The sequence below is a fragment of the Polyodon spathula genome, chromosome 9 (assembly GCF_017654505.1).
Source record: "Polyodon spathula isolate WHYD16114869_AA chromosome 9, ASM1765450v1, whole genome shotgun sequence".
In the NCBI taxonomy this organism is placed as follows: Eukaryota; Metazoa; Chordata; class Actinopteri; order Acipenseriformes; family Polyodontidae; genus Polyodon; species Polyodon spathula.
Genome location: NC_054542.1, coordinates 2247416 through 2269815, shown reverse-complemented (window position 1 = coordinate 2269815; position 22400 = coordinate 2247416). Strand labels below are relative to the sequence as shown.

At 37.6% G+C, this 22400-nt stretch overlaps 1 long non-coding RNA gene across 1 annotated transcript; it reads left to right on the top strand.

The window, feature by feature from the left end:
• The first annotated feature begins 1492 nt into the window (after positions 1-1492).
• Positions 1493-5205, top strand: LOC121320606. The gene is made up of 3 exons (XR_005950865.1): positions 1493-3263; positions 3346-3435; positions 4832-5205. It is a non-coding gene; the product is annotated as an uncharacterized LOC121320606 (long non-coding RNA).
• The last annotated feature ends 17195 nt before the right edge of the window (positions 5206-22400 follow it).

Here is a 22400-nt window from a genome sequence, read left to right as displayed (position 1 = left end):
CGTGATCTCTGAGTCTTGTAGATGCCAAAGCTTTGATTCGCATATTACACGACTCTCACCCTACATGCCATCAGTTTGACAACCAGACTTTGTGTGTGCTGTTGCCCCACTCCAGTAGCGAGCACAGTCTCTGTTGATTCAAGAGGCAGAAATACTTGAGGTGCTGAGTCATTCAAGACACACAGTCATCTTATTGTAAGCCTGTGTAACCCCCATCACAGAAGTGGATAAGGCTGGTCTGTCTAGGAAGTGCTGTTTTTATATTTTTTGTTCGTAAGACATACCCTGGTGGCTACACGAACCACCTTGTTATTTAATGGCATATTTTTAGCCTGCACCTAGAAATTAAAAGGTTATGTGAGTAAACATTTTTCAGGGACAACAGAATTTCACACAAATACAGGGCCTGAATCCTGCTACATTTTATAGAGCTCCACACTAGGATAGTGGCTAACAACCACATCTTTCTATATCCCTCTAGAAATGTTAAACACCCAACTAAACTGTGCCATCCTGGCTGCTCGTTGAATCCATGCATTATACTGAATGTGCGCAGTTATTCTGGGTGTTTCAAAGTGTTTGTCCTAATGGAGTTACCTTTTGAAAAACAATAGCCTGAAGACAACATAGAAATAACTTTCTCAGATGAAACATGGTTTGTGAAAAGGATATTTAACACATAAACAATATTAATAACGATGTTCACATTTCTATGTATCGTCTTGCCACTTGACGTCAGGCTTTCCTGTGTCCTTTCCAAAAGGCAGTACACTCCTATAATTACATTTAATTATAAACCTTGTCTCAGCCAATCATTGTTTGAGTGAAGCCATTACCCAGAGGTAGAGGTACCCTGATACAAAATATGGGAGTGATTTTCTCTAATTTAATGTGCATCAACCTAACCCCTTAGTAAAGCTTGAAAATAGGGCCCAGTATGTCACAGGCACATTTCTAATTTCCAGATTCTAAGTCTTGTTCTGCATTTGCAAATACTCATGATTTCACATGCCAATGTCTATTTAAAGACTGTTGGGTAATAAAACATTATCTGCCACTGTTTTGTGAAATATTAAACATGATTAACAAAATAGATTTCACAACATTTCATTATTTGGGCTGTCACGGTGACTGCCTTCATTATTCTTAAACCACAATATACAGTATTACCAAAATACTGATGAAGATATATATTAAATATGTTGCAATACTCTTGTAGTTCAAAACCTAATAATCAGTGTTACAAAATGCTTGGAAATGTAGATTTGCAAACCAGTTCAGGGAGTTACATGGAGATTAGCTCCTGTGAGTAGAGGGAGGAAATAATAAAGGGTAAACCGGACTACATCCCCCAGAATGCCTTGGGGTTAGAATTGGAACGAGGGAGGCCTGTATATAAAAGCAGGTCAAAATGTTTGTTAGTGTTCTGTCTGACAGACCTGTGTGAGACTTGTGTGAGCAAACCTTAAGAAAGGTAATGTGTCGTGTGTATTATGTTTAACGTGTGTACTGTGTGTAGCAAGTGTTTTTGGTTACTGGTAAACCGTTTAGCTGTCTTATATAAATTTAGTTAGCACTCTTTGGTGGAGTTAGGCTTTTGTTTTACTTATTTTGTTTGTGTTGTTGAATAAATACACCATAAAACCTACTCTGCCACAGTTCTTTAGCTAGAACAATCTATAATTGCTTTACACCTAAGAAATAAAACTTGCAATGGGTACATCAGCTCTGACAGCATGGTTTTCTTTGAACAAGAAGGTTCTGAAACCTATCCCGTCTGTGTTTTACTCAATAAATTAAAGACTACACTACTATCTAGACACACACTGTAATATATATAGATCAACTAGGGGTTTTAATTGTTGAATGATTGATCGATTAATCACACCTGTGTGCTTTGATCGATTAAAAAATAATGAATCGATTTCTACCTGAGTGCAGTTGCAAAAAATGGTGCGCGAAAAACAAATCTTGAAAAATGGTGGAGCGTACTTACCTAGATTGGTTTCACAAGCATCTGCCTAGAAGGGGTTTTCTTTGACCGATCGGCCGGCTGCAGTAGCATTATGCTGATTCTTTGTATTACTTGTAATTGTATTTCTCTACAATTCCATATCACTAGCAAACATGTGATTAATCGATTTAAAAGACTGGATAATGTTTAGCCTTTTAGAGAATTCTGTATAAATGAAAAACTGGTTATAAAGGTCGCCGCCTTTTTGCTGTAACTGAATCCTCGTTAAAGTATTTATAGTAAAATAAATACAAACTGCCAACAGTATTACAGTGTAATCATTAACAGTAGAAAGTGGAATGTTTGAAGGTAACTGTGCTTACCGAGTTACATAGTCAAACATTAATAAACCAGCTCTGGCATTTGTGAACCAGCTTGGCAGGCAATACACGTAATCAGCGTCCACACTGGGGATGGGAGACACAGCTGACTTTTGCAGTAAGTAATGATATATCACCAACCAACTTACATTATTTTAAATATGATACTTTTGCAATGGTGGCTCAATGGATTGGCAGTTTGATATGAAGCCTTTCTCACGTAGGTCACTGGTTAGAATACACCCAAGCAATATAATGGCTGAATGTCAGTTCAATCTGACGACTCTATTGAAAAAGAGTCGTAGTTGTCTTAGCACAGTTTATAATGTCAACTTCACAAGCAGTGCACTAATCAGCCAGCAAGGCTGTTTTTCAGAGAGGTCCAGGTTTCAATGGGCATGGAGACCCTCTCTACCCCAAAGAGGGTTGTTCGTTCAATGCAGACTTCTGACACCAATTCCAGCTGCACTGTCTGTATTTGTCATTCACAGGTGCTCAATTGTAAACCCTGACATTACAGTCGGGCCCGTGATTATAGAATGTGATGATTGACTTGAGAAACATCAGAACATGATGACAGCCCCTGACACTTTGCCGTCAGTGTCCTAATGAAAATGGATGGGGTTGTCTTTGTGGTACTGTATTTGTACCGTTAGTTATTGTTCCTCCAAATACAATAAGAATTTGTGATGATCAAATGCCCTATAATCTGTCACATATGGATGACAATAGTGACTGTGAAACACTAGACCAGCTGCCCTCATTTATTTTCTGCTTGGAATTCTTGTTGAATTGAGTGAGCTGTTTATGGCCTCTTGTGGCCAAAGTGGAGAAATGCAACTGAAAGAAGCAACAAATGAATGTACTTAAAGGAAAGAGATGGTTCAAAATGAAGCCCAAAATTTACATGAAAATTCAGACAAAAGGATGTGAGTATTCAAATGGAAATAACAGTGTCAGCATTATGTCGACTTTTGTGTTTATTCTAATCACAATAACCTACTTTTTCAGATTTCTGAGCTAAGCTTTTGAAGGAACTGTGGTTGTGATGAAGCCCTGCATGGCCATTTGTTAAGGGATTATCTGCCACACGCTGTGGATGTAAGTCATATTGCTGACACCTGCAATGTGCTTTACTTTACAGGAGATGTGGATCCTAGTATGTACCACATTGATTCAATTAGAAATATCCAGAGGCTAGGCAAAAGGGCAAAAGGCATTCTGACTCGGCAGATATCAGTCATAATTCATATCACATGTTACTACAGGACCTATCAAGTGTGGGGAGTCTTCCAAGTGGATAAAATCTGAGACAAATGTTCTTACCATCGAGGTAGACTTTGTGTAGAAGTAAACTATCGTTAGATGTGTTTCTAGTTAAAGCTATATTATGACACATGTTCTGATATCTTTTTTTAATTTAAAAACTCTGCTCTTATTTAAAAGAGTCTGGCTTCAGTTGGATCAATCATTAGTAAGGCTGTACTTTTTTCATAGTTATTACAGATTTCACGATATCCGTGAAATGTACCCATTATCGTGTAAAATATGTAGTTCCCCGTAAAAATTAACATTTCTGAAAGAAGAGTGTAAATGTACATATTTGTATTACTTTAAAATAAATACAGCACATTTCCCTTATTAACACACTACCTGTTACACTGCATTTTAGGAACCTTGCAGCTGGTTAAGTTTGCTTCCTGTAAATGATTGAGCGCACTGTATAGAGCTACATGATTTCTTTAAAATGTCTTCATCAATAAAGACACCAGCTGCATCAATAATACTGTTAAAGATCGCTCTGTCCAGCACATGAAGAGGACATTTCATGTGTGTGTTGTTATTTTTACATGTATATGTGTTTTTATTTTGTTCACCAGTGGTGAAAATAGAATGTCTTTAAAAGGTGGACATAAAAAATGAAATATTCTACAATTTAGCATTTACTGTTTTTCAGGTGCATTTACATATTTAGGAACATTTGTTGTATAATAACTAGAGAAAATTATACATTTTGAACATGAAAGTGCTATTTTCTTTTGCTTTAAAACATTATGTTTTATAGTATATAAATCGTATTATATAGTATTATAATCACGAAATGCAATGAAATAAAACATACAGCCCTAGTCATTTGGCTTAGTAATAGCAGCTGTTGGAATCGCAATGAAAGTGAATGGGAGAGAGATTCCACTTGTCATACAATGGCCAGACAATTAATTCCCTGGGTTAGGCAGAAGTCAGCCATCTAGAAAGGGGGCGGAGCTATGGTACACTAAATCATCGACCCGGAAGGGAAACGATGTGGCAGCCGCGGACTGGAAGAGCGGTTGCAATCGTTAAGCAAGGAGTCATGACTACAGTACATAAGGGGATGTAGCGAGGTGATCTGTTCCTTTGTTATGATTAATGCTAAACCAGAAGTAGACCCATTTTGTAATTGTGACTGTTTTGTTTGTTTTATCATGTCTAAAAACTGTTTGTTTGTTGTTATTAGACGGCTAGCATGATCCGGAGCTGTCACTAAAGGCCAGCACCAAACCAGGACAACATTTCACTTGTGTCACGATTAACTGTATTTGCAGCATGAGCACTATAGCACTCACTGTGGACTTGTGATCGTGTTTGTGTTACGTGTGGGAGTTTAAAGATCGGGACTATTATTTCGACGCCAACCCGTGGATTACAACAGAGCAATACGCATCCCATTGTGTATTGTCTGTTATCATTATTGTTTACTGTTTGTCGTCAGACTTTGGGTTACAAAAATAAACCTCCATTTCACCAGTACTTTGTCTTGAGCACTGCATCACCCCTACACCTGCACACTGCAAACACTTTGCCACATAAATATAGTAAGTTCAATATATAGGGCAATATTTATACATTTTTATCAGGGTAAATGTATACTGTAGGATGCACTAATTGTATGCTTTAATCATCCTCTAGATTTTCTTCTTTTTTACTAAGAAACAGAATTATATGGGTTTTTTTTGCAGGTTTATTCTCATGTCTGTTTTTATGCATTTGTTTCTTTATTGAACACTTACTAGTTCAATAAAGTAAGCAGAGATTCTGTTTGACACCTTAAATCCCGTTTGAGACAACAGCCTCAATGTTTTTCACAAACCAAGTGGAACAAGCCTGTCCAACAGGAGAGAAATTATATATCAGTGTTTGGGTATTTAGTATTGGTGTAAAGACAATGAACTTGACCAGATTGTAAATTGAACTTCAGGTGTTATGATATCATTCTCAGTCTTCTATGTACAAGGTTTTTTATTTATTTTTGCTGGAAGTTTTGACTTTATTGACTTTTCTGAGTGTAAGCCCGCATTTTAAACATCACCTCTGCCTACTTGAGCTATCAGGAAACGCATACGTTACCTGCACATGACCACATCATGAATGACAATAGCGGCCTGTCATACCATCATGGATTTCCATCTGTTCAGATCAGAGAAGCAGTACAAGGCTGGGCCTTGTCAGTCCATGGACAGGAGACTTCAAAACTGCTCCTGCTTTGCTACGGGAAGTGGTATTTGTGACTCTGTAGGAGGCACTGTTCTCTTACCAGAATTCAACTAATGCTCCAGCATGGGTAAAAGAAGAAGACATTAAACCACACTGATTCTGAAATAGTCTGCACTGATCCAGTGTATATTTATTAGGCCCAGTTTTAGCAGTTTAACTTTTAGTGTATATCCTCTGCTGAGAACTTGTCCAGGCCCTGTTTCTAAGCAACCAGTATAACATGTCAGTAAGTGGGAAATTACAGGAGAGAATGGTTTGGGCTGACTGAAGTGCTGACCTTTTTAGACCACCTATCGCAGCTTAGCTGGCAATTTACAGAAATAAAACAAAGTTTTTCCCAGCCATTAGCTTCTCTAACCTAATATAGGGTTAGGTGGGTAGACTGTCTGCTAATGAATAATACTCTATTTACAGTGACGTGTTGCTATGCAGGTTGTCTTTTGGCTTCAGTTTTTATGCATGTACTCCAGTTTGACCCCTGAGTGGAATAACATACATCCTTAACTTCAACAGTCAAACCAAAACATTGACCAAGACATACATTTAATGTATTAAAAATATTCACAATGATTCGTCTTCTCCATTGTGCTTGTTGGCAAACTATAAAACAAGACATACAATAATTACCACACACACATTAAAGACTGGAACTGCGTGAGTATAACCATTGTGTGTAATTACTCATAGCAAATTGCTGTGTTATAGCAAAGTCAGTGCTTACAGTTTGATGTAAAGGTAGACCAGATATTTTGCTGACATCAGTACTCTGTTGCTCGCTGGAAACAATGTTACTGTAAATACAGATTCATTATTGGAAAGGAAAGCTTGTACAAGAATCCAGCTGTGGTCTCCACTCCTCTACATGTGGGGGCGGGGTTTAAAAAGCAGCTCTGAAAAGAGCCAGTTAAAAGTGGTGATAAAGAAACCAGACCAGAGACAACAGCTTGGAAACCAGGAGGCATGAGCTGGGGTTGGATGGAAGTCTGGGATATTTTGCACTGTTGTTCCATGATGGGACAGCGTTGAAATCAGAGACACTTCTTGGGAAAGAGTGCTGGACATAAGAGGTACCGTCTTACTGTCAAGCTTACACATTTACATGATGTAACAATTGGAGCTATTTACTTTTATATACACATGTATGTATTTGTGTATCTGTTTATGAATGGGAGTAAAAAAAAATACAACATAAGAAGAAATTGAAACAAAATACAAAAAGAAGCATTAACTAGCAAGAAACAACTTAGTTGAAGGTAGTTAAATTGTTACATGCTAATCTCTTGTCTCTTGCTAATTTTATAATGTTAAAAGTTGTTTTCTTAAATCTAAACTTTTGCTCTAATGCAAATATTGCACAAAGTAAAAAAAACAATATTTAGGTGTATTCATTGTTTTTTAAATACACATGGGCTTGTTTATTGCTGGCAAAAACTCAATAAATCTGTCCCTGAACGTGGAACAGATCTGTGTCACCATTTTGTCACTGTCTACATTTTGATTGTTTATGCTATGTAAACTAGTCTAATCCATTAAACAACATGTAGAAATACTAAAACTTCTGGTTGAAACTTCATCAAATAATTAGACTACTTTCTTCTAAATATAAATACATTGGTTAAACTGTCTTCCTGTTACTGCTTATACTTATAGCATAAACATTGATTTGTACACCTTTAAATGCCTGCATTGATCATGTCAAGACAATTCAGTAAATGCATTTTGGCATAATAACAAAATTGTGAAGTTAGTGAAGAGGGAAGATGTTCTAGTGTTGACCCTTTTAGTGGTTAAAAAGAAAAAAAAAAGTTGTGTTCCAAGACTGCAAGGGGAAAAAAATAGTGTTTTTCTCACCAAATAAAAAAAAAAAACCTTCCTGAATACCCCAAGATGGATGTCAAAACATTTTTGCATGTGTGGGAAAATGGCTTCCGTCCAACGTCTGGAATCATTTATCTTCTGCTCAAGCCTTGCGAATGACTGTTTTATGTATTTTGCAGAATATCCTGTTGATTGATCTAATTTATGCTCAGGATTTAAGCCACAGGATGGGGACGTTCAGAGCTGTGGAAAATGGTGTAAGGATCTTTCATTCCTTGCAGATCTCATTTGTTTTTGCACACCAACAGATATCATTTTAGCCCACTGACAATCAAACAGCACCTGGAGCATTACTGTGCAGCCGTGTTAATGGATGCCATGTGTGTGTGTGTGTGGGAGTGACCAATCAGGAATGCACCTGCACTTCAATAAGTGAAGTTTTTTAGATTTAAGGGTCACTTTCATCAGTGAGGAGAGTATTACTGCCACATGTTATTTTAAGCCATAATAACCATGATGGTGAGAAATGTGTCTGTAATAGATATTTGGCATCTGCAGGCTGTGGCTCAAGCTAGCCATTAGCTGTCAAGGTTTTGCAGCATTTTTTCAGCAATAGGTCACACTAAATTTTAACACATTGCTGTTTATTGTGCATTGCATTTATTTAAGCAACTTAAGCAAGATGTAGCTATTCAGCTACATTTACAGATCTGTACTGTAGTGATATAAGGCTTTAAGGCTGAGAATCATAGGAGTGACAGCTGACCAATTATTTTAAATTGCTTTTGCTTAGGGTTCATCATACCAATAACCTTGTAGACAGATGTTTTAAAGCTTACACACTGAGTTCATTACCAAATTCCTGGTTTGTGCTTTTGTTTTTTAAAAGGTTTAGGAAAACAATGCCGGTGTTTTTCAGTGAAGGACCTTTTCCATTTGGAGAAGTCTGGAATTATTTGCATGTTAAAATGTCTGCGTTTGTTCCATTGAGTGGGTCTCTAGATTATGGTTGTGTGTCTTTTGTAAAGTCCAGGTTCTTTTTTTTAATCATAATCCTTTCTTTTAATTCAGTTTACATTTTCAGTGGATGTATTTCTTAAAAGGAATTCATCATTACTTTATGATATAGCTTTACATGTTGAACCCAGCAGGAGCTCTTCCTTTGTTTTAAGGCAACTAGCCCTGTTCTGCGGACGTGCTTTAACTCAGAGAACTGTCTCAAACCTCCAGGTGGTTAAGCACTTTTAGATTAGAGACTAAAGCAGGGAGTCTTGAGGTGGTGCCTTCAGATTAAAGGGCATTCACTAAGGAGTCTGCTTGGAAAAGGAAAAGAATGTTTCCACCACTGCCGGCGCCTTTTATTTTTGCTTGCGGCACTGTAAGACCTTATTCTTTCATTTTATATAAAAACACTTTTGTCACCAGATGCATCTCTGGCTGCATTGTTGGCTTAGCTTTGAATAAAATTTAAAGACATCTGTACAGGTTAACAGAGTTGTAGAAATACAGTCCGGGCTCAGTGCCGTAAAATCAGCTTCCTTTCTTAACATTTGAAGACAGTCCTGAAGTGTTTTAGATGCATAGAAAACAAGAGTTCTCATGTTGCTTGCTTTATATTGTACACAACAGTGTAGGGTATGGAGACTTGGTTGGTTGGATGTTGTGTCAGTGTGCATGGACATCAAAAAAGGCTATCATTTGATTATAGAGGCCTGCTTCTACAGCCTAAAAAGAGATTATGGTAGCTGAAGTGCTGAGAGGAAGTTGTTATGTTTTGTTGAGTCTACAAACCATTCCAAGGTCATAAATCATCCATTTCTTTTCTATTTTTAAACGTTTAAATCCATTTGATGTGAAAACAGGTAACGCACATCCCAAACGTCAAAACCCTGTTCTTAATTAACAGTACTATATTCTCTAAACAAGCCACAGATTAGAGCCGCACGAAGGTGACACTTTCACCTCTCCCAAAGGAGAATGACTTCTTCAGGTCAGGGTTAAGGTGCATTGGATAAATAAAACACATACCCTGTAATGCATAGCTAGAGTACAAAACAGCCTAATTAGTCAACAGTGTCATGTGTTTTAGTTTAGGTAGTTGTCAGAAAAAATGTCTAATGTATTAAGAGATACTTGCTATACAATAAATTATAATATGATCATTTTTAAAAAAATGTCAATAAGTCATGCACATCAAAATAGCACATCTGTCAATTTCCAAGACAATTTGTTTTTATTGAATAACGGTCTTTCAATTGTGAACATATAAAAAAAAAAATAGATTTGCACTTCCTGTAAATAGTAACAAAACAACCTTGAATTGCCAAATCACTGGCAAGACTATAACACTTCACTCATCAGAGATCCCAGTATGTAGGCTGCTTGTGCATTCGTCAGTCTGGCGCTGGGGCTGCATTGTAGCTTTTTGTCTTTTTTTTTTTTTTTTTTTTTTTTTTTTTTTAGATCACCAAGACGGTAGTAGCTGGAAAAACAGGGTTGGTGTATTTCAGTAGGGGACAAGTAAAGACAGAGTTAGTACAGATGGCGGTTTTGAAAGGGTGTGCACAATACCATGCCAGAGACCACAAAATGAAATCACTTTCTGGATTCTTTATTTTATGAATGGTCAAACCATTCCCTGGCAAGGTCTAAATATAACTCGGAAAATAATGTTAGGCATCGTTTAAAAACACTATTATAAGTTGAAACCAAGTTGAAAAGGGTAACAGTAGTTAAGCGTCACTACTGTGCATTTGGACTAGGCTTCTTTGCTGTAACGTTATAATGACGTTTGATTGCAGTTATCCTAATTCAATATCTTTGGATAGTCTGGTCTGGTGATCATAATTTTAAAGTGGATGCAGTTTGTCTCTGTGTTTTCTGTGGAAATAAAATCAAGTCAGCGTTTAAAAACTAGAAAAGCATTTTGGAACCCTTTACACTTACATTAAATTACAGTTAAGCAGACAAATATTTCAACACAAATGTATTTTTATATTGTTAATTTTGTAAAGGTGTGTGAAGTCCACCAGGGGCTGATATGGTTTGGTGCCTGTGCAATTTAACAACTTCTGTAATGTTAGTTTACTTTTATCATCCTAACATCTGGAAGAATATGGCTTATAGCTACAAAAAATATCTTAAAGAATGAACCACTAAATATACAGTGGTTTCTGATAAATTAAGACCAAAATAGTGCTTTGCTGTGTTTGTGGTTTGACCATGGTTAAGTCAAATTTTGTATACCAAACCTCTGGCTTATTCTCTTGTCTGCTTAGATTATGTCACTTTGAGAAAGAAAAGAAACATTCTGTCTGTACTTAAACAGAATGATATGCTGCGGGGCTGAGAAAGCCAGAGCACTTTTGTTTTTAATACAGACAAAGTGCAGATGCAAGAGATGCATCTAATAGAATAACAACTCCTAACTTAGCAAAGTAATGGAAAAAAAATGTCTGTTAGGATTCCCAATGTTGGCAATCTTACAGGTGTCTAATTTTAAATGGGGTTCCGTTATTGACTAATTCCATTAACCCACAATGCTTTTCTGTTTAGTTGTTGTGCTGTCTATGGTGTGACTCAATAGATAGGACTATCAAGATGTATTTATTTTTTGCATAATTTTTGTTCCAAAGTATTAGAGTAAGTGAGTAAGAGAAGAGAAGTCCACATTACCGCCTCTCAATGTATCAAAAAAAAAAGATTGAATGAGCAGGAATCCCGTGTCCCATAGGATGGTGGTCCCTCAGGACAGGTTTGAAATTGACATTTCCACTGCCTATTATATCCCTGCTCTTTTTTGGAATAGAGAAGACTTCACTATCTAGCGCAACCAATCCACAACTTTCATGGTTAGAATACAGAATTGGCAAGCAAAACAGAGGGATAGTGGAACTATCTGTCCTTGGTTGGATTGTTACAGGAAGTTTGGAAGAAGGGGGGTGATTGGTGACACTTTGTGGGAATTTCCTACTACGGTATATCACCTTTTAGAAGTCCTGTCACCTTGAAAAGGGAGTTTCAGATTTTAATTTCATGATATGTTTTCAGAAATGGCTGGTGGTGTTGTTAAACTGTATTACAGTAATGTTGAGTGTTTTGGAAGGCCCCAAATAAATTGGCAGTTTCAGAGAAGAAAAGTTGTTAATTCCCTGTTACTGGAACAAGGGATTACCAGTATGTTTGTTTGAAAAGCCCCATGATGCGATGTTTTAAAAGAAGGTGATTTCCAAATGTTTGTAATAAATCAGTGTATATTTCTCGAAATATCTGTTAGGTGTTTTGATTGATTGTGTTGTTTTTTTAAAGAATCACCTTTGGACTCGGGTCCACTATCACTTTCATAGCAGTATTTCCTACAGAAAAGTACACAATGTGTGTAACAGCAAGTTTACAAACTGTAAAGAACGTTGGCATCCCTAGTATATAGCATTCCACAGGAAATGACAGGGAAGCATAAGTCAAAAGTTGTTTTTTTCAGTCTCTTAAATTTTAGAGTTTCAGGTACTGGAGGTGTGTCTAGCGGCTGAAGCAGTGTAGCTAGAACAAGGTTATAATAAAAAAAGTGGCATGGTTTGCTGTAACCCACACTACCCAGTATTAGAACCCTGTCCCAATCATTTTATTCACACCATTACAATCAAAGAAACAGTGTGTACAACCAGTTCGTCCAAGAACAGATTTCAATGCATATACCCGAGCAGAAAGCAAACAATATTATCTTCAAGTAGACTTCTACGAAAGGTGCATTGTGAAGCTGGGGATGGAAATATCTGGGCAGGGAATAAGCTTGAACGACTGATTTCTTGCTTGTGTAATTCCATAGTGTGGTAATATACATTTTTGTCCTACAAATTGTGAAGCATTCAGCAGGTGTGCAGTGTTAAACTTGGTCACTTGTTCTCTAAAGGAGACAGACTTTATTTGAATGGCTTGACAAAGTGCAATATAGGGTAATGTTACATTGACCAATGTCAAGTCTATTCAGTAGTTGTACACTTACAGAGACTAAGGGGTGACCTATTCATCAAAAACTGCTGCAAAGTCACTTCTAATAGGACTTCAGTTTTATGTCTCGTCCGAAGGATGGAGCACAAGGAGGTTAAGTGAGTTGCTCAGGGTCACACACAGTCAGTCAGCGCCAGAGCACGGATTAGAACCAGGGACCTCCTGGCATCAAACCCTTTTCAATAACCTCTGGACCACCAAGCCCTCTGTACTATGCCTCCAGTTTTGAAAAAAAATTCCAGACTCAATGTATTTAAGGTTTATCAACCTTTCAGAAAGAAATACCTATATTTCTGATGCTTTTAATTTTTAACTTATTATTACTACCTACAAAAAAGCTTATTTATACATTCTTCTGAGGATAGTGCAGGCTTTATTTATTTTATTGTTTTGAAGTATGATTTCAAAAGTTGTGAACAGGCTGGCCAATGAATTTCACAAAAATAACCAGACTTGAAAGTGCATCAGAACATGAGGAAATACTGTAGCTGTTGCACACTCCTTTACAATAAGTTTGAAACTGGACTGTGTTACTGAATTACCTGTTACAAAACTGAAGCAACAATGATATAATGCTGTTTACTAATCAAGCTTAAACTTTCCCAGGAGAAGAAAAAAAAATACATGTTTGTTATTTGTCATTCTTGTGGTATGGTTTTTGGAATCATAACCACATTAAACAAGGCTCACTGACTCATTGCTCCTTGGTTTCCCTTTGTTTGTCATGTTTTCCCTGTACAGCTGCCTTCATTTTTCCATTTCTAAGGGGCTTGCTAGTGCAACATCTGGAATTCCCAGCCCTTAAGGAACAACTTTTACTAGAGCAGTTCCATTCCAAAATATGATAGGGGGTACTTCAGACTATTTCAATTGCTTCAGCCAAAGTAGCTGCCTCAGATTAAACAACAGATTTTGAAAAGGATTTGTTTTTTTTTTCATAAAGTTTAGAGTACCATATGAGATATTCATTTAAAAAATATTTACAAGGTTTTTCCAGCAAGTAAAAAAACCAGAGCTTCCCCTGTATTAAATTCAGAGTGGCACAGCCCATTTAGAGCAGAATTGTGCTCAGGTGGATAGCCAGATGGCAGTGTTAGGAAATATAGGAATTCATTACTGGGATGTCCTTGTATGTGTATTAGAAATCAGAGTCTACTGATTCATTGCTCTCCCACATACTTAAAGAATGTGAACCAGTGTGGGAAAGAAGACGTAACGTGTACTGTGTAGTATTTTTATATCCACCAGGGACTGTACAATAACTTTAGAATGATTGTCCTAATTAAGTATCTGTTTGTGAATGTTTGTTTTATTGTAAGAGAAATTCCACTATGAAAATGGAAAGTTTTATGTCAGAATCCTGTTATTATATTGGGAATTTTCAGCATAACACAGACAGTGGTTTAATTGCAGGATCTGTGCCATAGTGTTTAGTATCTAAATCTCGTAGAAAGGAGATCTGGAATGTTACACATTTTCCATTTCTAAACGTTTCTGTCCAGTAAAGTTTAGCACTGACTGTATTGCAGACTTGTGTAACTCATGTTTGTACATAAACATATTCAGCTTCAGAAATGCTTTCTTCTGAGTGTTCTAGCTGCTCTTTTTCTTTCTGTTTTCAGTATGGCGGTAAACACATTCCTGAACGATGTGAAAAGCATCGTCCTTCTTGGGGTGACCCAACTTGGAATGCATTTCAGTTGGCTTTCAAATTATTGGGCCGATGTAAGGGTACGTGCAAAGTGATTTGCGGCTGCAAAAAACAATATTGCTGCCAGAAAACGTCTTTACTAGCGTAAAGTGGGACTTTAGGGGTCACTAAAAATGCAGCTTATGTAAAGGCTATCAAATTAGCACTTTGCCATCATTAATCCATTGAAATGTATTCAAATGAAGAAAAGAGCATGGAAGAGGGCAGGGATCTGGAATATTAAGCCAGCTCAAACATAATGAGATGTAAGGATTTTTACCTTGCACTTGGGTAATTGCTGACCCTCCAAACACTTTGCACCTCCTCTGACAAGGAGTAAACCATAATAGAAGTGAGTAATTAAAAACTGTTTAAAAGCACACCCCTTCAGAGAACTGTCATTGGCCTCAAGATGGCTGCTGTGGTACACTTCCTGATGCGGCGACGCTTGGCTCTTGTTGAGGACAGGCAAGAAAACCTTCAGAGGATAGGGGAAAGACGGAGAAGACAATGCATATTCAAACCCAGGGTCTCTTTGTTTGGGATGGATTGTCCTCTCTGCTTGCCTCTCCATCGGTGTAAGCTGTGATGTAGATGGTGGCCCTCCTCCTGTTCCTGCTGCATGCTCGTGCTGCGTTGTGAGTTTTGATTTTGTTCACCACCGCAGGTTCTGTCACCTTTTCATCACCTGGTTGACTGTCCTCCTGGTAACACCGTCAGCACTGAATTTCTCCACTACAGAGGACCATAAGACCTCTTTGGTAGCATAACTGATGTTGGATGAGGCTTTTCCAAATAGCTCAGTTTAATGCTGAGTGACCTGTGCCATAAAGACTTTTAATGGAAAAATAAACTTGCCTTTCCTTAAATATATAATACGACAAAGAAGTTTGATAATGTGTTGCATTTTGTTAACTAGATCTGGTTGCTCTTTTCTATGTTCTACATTTTCTTTTTCATTACTGTTTTGTATTATGGAAAATTACCTTGTTTATTTGGGCATTTATTTAGGATTTGACTGTGGAAAGATAATGTGAGTTTATTGGAGTTCACACAGAAAAACAAACCAAAAAAAGACGGTAACGTTTTCACTTGCTTATGCACAGCTATTTTTGTTTTTCGCTGTTCTACATTTTATTAATGCAACTGTTCATTTTAACCATTTTTTTACACACCAGTACTCGCACACGTTTGGTCTCCATCATAACTGTTGCATGAAACTCAGTGTAATAATCCAGCACCTCTGCACTTAAGCATTTGTAATTGTATGTCAGCTGACAAGTGTTCCGCTGATGTCCCATCACGCCTTTCTTCTTAAAGGCATACTGCCTTTATACATGAACCCCCAGTATCTCTCACAAGCACCTGGGTACATATTTTTACAATATCACAACAAAAGGAATACACTTTTTTTTTTAATGCATATGTATAGCTATTATGTACTATATCACCTTACAGTACAATAATATGACACAATATGGACTGAATGATAATACCGGAAAATCTCAAGAAGTTTCATAGCTGTCATGTCGTTCCAAGATTTTTTTTTTCACTCAGCAATGTGTAAGTGATCTAGTTTGCTAGAAGCGCAATCAAGCCTTATTGTTAAAGGCACAGTAGCGTCTGCAAGATGGGCGGATCGGGTTTTTACAGCTGCCCAACCCTGTTTTAGGTTAGACTCACTCAAAACACAAAAGGATTTGTTTGTCTTTTGTTTCAACAGCAGTAAGGATTAAGGCTGCTTCGCTGTGTTACATACAGTAGTGAATTGCATGATCTTGTGGCATAGAGGTGCAGGCCATGTAGCAACAATCATTAACTGTAAAGATCCTAATAGCTTGTACCTCAATTAATATCCAGTTCGGGCTAATATTAACCTGGACCTAAATTAATGCCTTCTTTAGAATATGAAGCAGTCCCTCACCCATGCAAATAGTTAGAAATAGCAACGATTCTTCAATTTACTGTACATTAGCATTAGAATTAACAGTGTGGTTTTTCTGGTTAGCAAGACCAGCATTGATTGGTGCTGCCATTGTCCCTCCCAAACTTTACACCACAGGTTAATGTACAAAAAGAGTACTTAAAACACTGTCATTACTCAGCTGTGTAATTGAAATGAAAAAGCATTTATGGGGAAGGTGGCAATTTGCTATTGTAGAAAAGATCACAACTCAGCTACAATACGTATGTTTGTAGAATTAGCTTTTATTATACAGTACATTTTCATTATTTATTTGCGGTATTTGAATTCAGTACTAGTATAGACATTAAAAGCCCAATTCCCCCTGCAAAACTACTTTAACCCCTATTCAATAATGCCCCAGAAGACAATTTTGTAGGAATTCCAAGTGAGTAGTAACTGTTTCTGAACAGATGCCTGGTGCTGTCATACAGCATAGATGGATAGTGTTCTCTATGATAGATTGAGATAAGAAGCAATAGAAACCATCATTGGACCTGGGGTGGAGCTAGAGGATGGTGAAATCCCAACTTCTTTGACAGCCCTAGGGGGGATGACTAGGGGCTGTTCAAGCCTGAACTTTCTACAGCAAAGGTTCAAATACTTGGCCAGGTTGGGACTAGTCATAAATGTCATCACCAAAACATGTCATTCTCGTTGGGCACCTGAAACCTGGATCAGAGACCGGTAACACTCACCCCTGGGGCACCAGTAGTGAAACTATTCAGATCAGAGGTACTGAAGAGCTTTGTATGTATAAGGAATAGGCTTTTTCTCCTCTGCAGCACCTACAAAAGCCTGGTTTAATAGTGTAACTGTTTTTATCTTGTTGTTTTATCATTAATAATTGTAAGTATTTTATAGCATATTTCATTTGTACATTCCCTATAGCCGTTGTATCCAAAATTATGAAACATCACTTTAATTTTCACTGGGTCTTGCTTGAAGACAGTTGTGAATAACGTTCTCATTACAGACATCCAAGCTTTTCATTTTTGTTATCTGTATTTGTATTTCTTCCCAGGACTGCACAATTGATGATTACTGGTACAAAACGAGATATTAGAGTAGACATATTGCTTGTAAATTGCTTGGGTAAGAGACAGGGTGACCTGGTGATGCGAAAACTAGGAACCAGGAGATCCTGATTTTTTAAATCTCTACAATGGTTAAATTGAGTTAAGAGTGTGACCCTGACCCACAGGTCACCTCTCAGGACAGTAATCAGAGGCAGCTGTAAAACTGAGTTTAACCAGAACCCTTTCTGGAAAGAGGATGAGGGGCCTCAGTTGTTTTTTTTTTTGGGTGGCTGTGTCCGTTTTTGAAAAGGCTTCTGGCTTCCCTGGGGTTTAAACTCTCAGCTTTGAAAGTGGCTGTTGTTTTGCATTTTCATGTGTTAATTGTGCTTTCAAGACTGTCTTTTCCCCTCTTGAAATGTGGTGAACCCTCACGTCATTCATATGGATAGTGACACTCCTGATTAAGACTTCTAGTCAGCTGAGGCTACTGTTTGGATGGATTAGTGCCCAGAGGCACTGCTAGACAATACGTTGGGTAACTGTGTCCATATGATACATCCCTTCATTCTTATCCATGTCTGTCTTCATGATTGGGTAGGTTATCAGCTCCGTTGTGATCCAGTGTTTTCTGAAGTTTATGTATGACTCTGTAATAACTTTGTTTTGTACCAACAACTTGCAGAAGCAAAGGGAACACCATAAATCTCCCACACTTTAGTCAGAAATGATTCATCATCGTTAAATAACTGCATTCATTTAATGTTTAAAAAATGGAATACAATGTCTTGGTTTAATTTCTTTTCAGCTACCAGGAATCGAGCCATTAAGTTTATCTCCTTGACATTTAGCTAGACAAAGGTCTTTAAAGATGAGCCAGAACAGCAGATTTTACTTATGTAATAATTGGGTAATGAAGTTTAAGGGAAGAACATTCCTGCTTAAAAAGAAATCTGATTAGTTTTAACTGTGTTTGTATTACTTTATGAAAACCACACTTAACTTGGTGTTTGCCTCAGTGCTAATGAATAGGACGATATGGGGAGGTATTATAATGCAATGGGTTCAGGGTACAGTATTGTCTTTGAAACTTCAGCTTAGAGGTAAGGATGCATTTCCGTTAGAGTTCATGTGTACCAGGGTCACGGTTCTAACAATGTACGAGTGATAACTGGATCAACTCAGTTGCACTTTATGGGAAAATAAAATTGAACCATGTATTATAAAGGATTAGAATCTCACTGATTGACAACTCTCCACATGCTTGACAACAGCCACTACTACAGCCAATACTGCTATTATCCTCAGTCGCCTAGAAAATTGACAGATTCTGTCCATATGCCCAAACTTGCTAGCTCCTTGTCAGATACCCTAGCCTGAGGATACAGTCTTCTGTTTTAGGGTACTAAGTGTGTGGGCTGCAGATCTCAGTAGTGTAGCTGCAAAGAGAAGCAAAGCTAGATCCTAAGGTTTGAGATGTTTAAACTTTTAAATGTAAAAGTACCATAACCGCACCGTTAACTCATATCTTTGAGAGCAGCTGCTTCTCTTCCTAAATGTTTTTTTTTTTTTTTGTTGTTTTCTGTTTCTAAGGATTACACCGTGTAACAACATTTTTTTGGTTCCTGGGTAGTAAGTGTTATTTCCTAATTGCTTGTGCCTCCGAAGTATAGAAAATGGCTATTATTCCCCACAAACTTTGCTTTTGTGACCAGGACAGTGATGTTTTGAAATTAACCTATTTTCAAGAACATTCCAGATAGATTCAGTGCTGAGTAAACTTGGAGTAACTTCTAGAACTTTCCAGTAATATAAATAGTAGTATAAATACAGGGGCCTTAAGCCCACCAGTTCAGTTTAGTTCCAACTGCCTAAGTGGATACATATCAGCATTTTTCTGGGAGGTCATAGGAGACTTCAAAATGGTGGCATTCCTGATGGGTCTCCAAGGTAGTTTTACCAAGTTTCCCAGCTGTCTTTGCCTTTGGGACAGCAGGGACACCAAGGCGCACTACCACAGGCGGGACTGGCCACAGTGGACCGAGTTCTCTGTCTCTGTGGGGAGGAACAACGTCAAGTGGGAGCCACTGTTGGACCCCCGGAAGGTGCTGATGCCACCACTGCACATCAAATTGGGCCTTATGAAACAATTTGTCAGAGCTCTAGATAAGGAGTTGGCAGCCTTCAAGACTTATTCCCTAAGCTGTCTGAGGCAAAGGTCAAAGCCGGTGTCTTGGTCGGACCGCAGATAAAGAAGATCCTGGAGTGCAGTAAATTACCCAAGAAGCTCACTAGTAAGGAGAAAGCGGCTTGGAACAGCTTTATCGCAGTGGTTCAGGGCTTCCTGGGCAATCACAAGGCCGAAAACTATGTGGAGCTGGTTGAGACTCTGGTGAAGAACTACGGCACAATGGGCTGTAGGATGTCCCTCAAAGGCCGTATTCTTGATGCTCATCTTGATAAATTCAAGGAGAACATGGGAGCGTACTCGGAGGAGCAAGGCAAGCACTTCCACCAGGATATACTGGACTTTGAACGCCGCTACCAAGGACGGTATAACGAGAACATGATGGGAGACTACATTTGGAGGCTGATTCTTGAAAGTGATTTACAGTATAATCGTAAATCTCTAAAAACTACTCACTTCTAAATCTTTTGTAGTCATTTTTATATTACTTTAGTATAAATACATGTTAATTTGGATTCATATGTTTTCTCATTGGAAATAGGTACATTTTAAAATATCATTGTCCTGGTCACAAAAGCAAAGTTTGTGGGGAATAATAGCCATTTTCTATACTTTTGAGGCATAAGCAATTAGGAAATAACACTTACTACCCAGGAACAAAAATTGTGTTACATAGTGTTATAACTTGTTCCAAACCACACATTGTTCAAGGCCATTACCACTACAAGCTCACAATGAGAAGAATCATCCAAATATGTTATGTAACCTGTGTTCATTGTGTGTGTTTTTTGTTTGCTGTTGTTGTTTAACAATATTTCCTAGGAGATGTTCGCCAGAAACCACAAGGCTTCTTGTTGTCCTGTAGCAATGCTGAGGACATCTGTTATATATAAGGGTTGGGCATTACTGAGTGACTGACTTAAGAATTTCTGGTTTGTTTTCAGAAATTGATGCAAAAGAGGCATGTGACTGGTTACGAGCAGCAGGATTTCCTCAGTATGCACAGCTGTATGAAGGTAAGTTTACTTTGTGTTATTATTATTATTATTATTATTATTATTATTATTATTATTATTATTATTATTATTATTATTATTATTAGTGTAGTAGTGGTAGTAGTTATTTTAATAGCAGTAGTAGTAATTATTAAAACAAAAGGCACAATGGCCAAAACAAATATACATTCATTATATACCTCTCTCTCTCTCTGACTCCTGTTAACCCTCTTTTTGTCCACTCTCAACCCCGGTCAGCATTAAGCTGCAGGTTTATAGAGTGGTCGAGGAATTAACGGGTTATTAATGACCTCGCTTATCCCTGGACCACATTCCGCATGGGTTCTCTCATAAGTGTGGTCCTCAGCAAATTTGTCAATAAATGTTTAGCTGCTGGCCACATATTCTCACGGGAGGTATTTTGGCAGAGACGAGAAGCAATCCTCGTCCCTGCCAACTACATTTCACTACAAAAAATAGCAATACAAATACATTAAACAACAATAATAATACAACAATACAAAAATAATACAAGTAAATACAGGGGCTGGGTGTACCCCGTCACACAGTGCTATAATTATAGTTTAACATCAATATATGCATGTGGTTATAGGGCCATTACTGCCATATGTAGTACGTTGCACACTGTGGATATAGTGCTTCTTTTTTTTCTCTGCCACTGAAAAGTAATTTAGACATCTGAAGTCAGGCTGATATCAGGGAACTCAGCAGATCTCCTTTCAAATTCTGGTAAATTGGGAGAGTGGCGAGCCATGAGTGCAACTTGTGTTTGTATGTCCAAGGTTGAATTACAATGCAAACATTGCATGTACAGTACAAAGAGTTCACAGGAACCCCTCTTATCTCTTGTGCTTCTGTTTGTTTAACTGTTCTGTTACACTTCATTGTATGCTCAACTCACTATTAATATAATTGGGTTCAAGATATCTTCAAAGAAGTTGAAAGGATTTATCAATATTTGTTCAATACCTTAGTATGTCAAGGATATTTTAAAACGTGAAGCTCTGAATAGTTTGAAATGTGTGATAGAATATATGCAGCCCTGCACTGTCTTGAAATGGCATTGCTGTCAGCCATAAGCTGTTGCTCAACGTTTCTCTGGAGAACCCAATGCTCAACTGATTTTAAATACGGTACCTGGCTTCTAAAAAATGTTAATTACACTCCATAAAGGTAATGGAATGTGCCTTCTAGTGGCTCAGGATTTAGTTTTACCTATTGCAATAGTAATTACAAGTGAGCTCTGTGCTTATGTAATAGGTAAACCTATTTCTATAACAGTCTTCAAAGAATTTAGCAGGGCGGTTATGCAATGTGGCCTCTCTTCATTAATATCTCTACACATACTACATGATGCAATGATTACCTTTGGAAAAGCTTGGTCATATTAATTTAAATCAGGACCCAGTCACTTCTAGGGTTTGGTGCCTGGTAAATTGTTTAAAAAGTTAGTAGTAGAGGAAAGTGTTTTGGTGTCCATGAAATAACACACACACACACACACACACACACACACATAATATACAGTGGATTGCAGGAGCATTAGAAATAATATGTACACAGTTTTTCAAACAATTTTTTTTTTTTATTCAAAGCTGTAGTGGTTAAACTGATCACTGTTATATGAAGAGGAGGTTAAATGTCAGCAAAACTTGCAAAGAAAATGTACAAAATTAAATTTACTGGTTGCATAAGTGTTCAGCCCCTTAAGTCAGTACTTGGTAGAAGCACCTTTTGCAGCAATTTGTCTTTTTGGATAGGTTAAGTATAGGTTAGGTTTGGATAAGTTTGTTGGGGATTGTCGATGGACTGCAATCATCAAGTCTCGCCATAA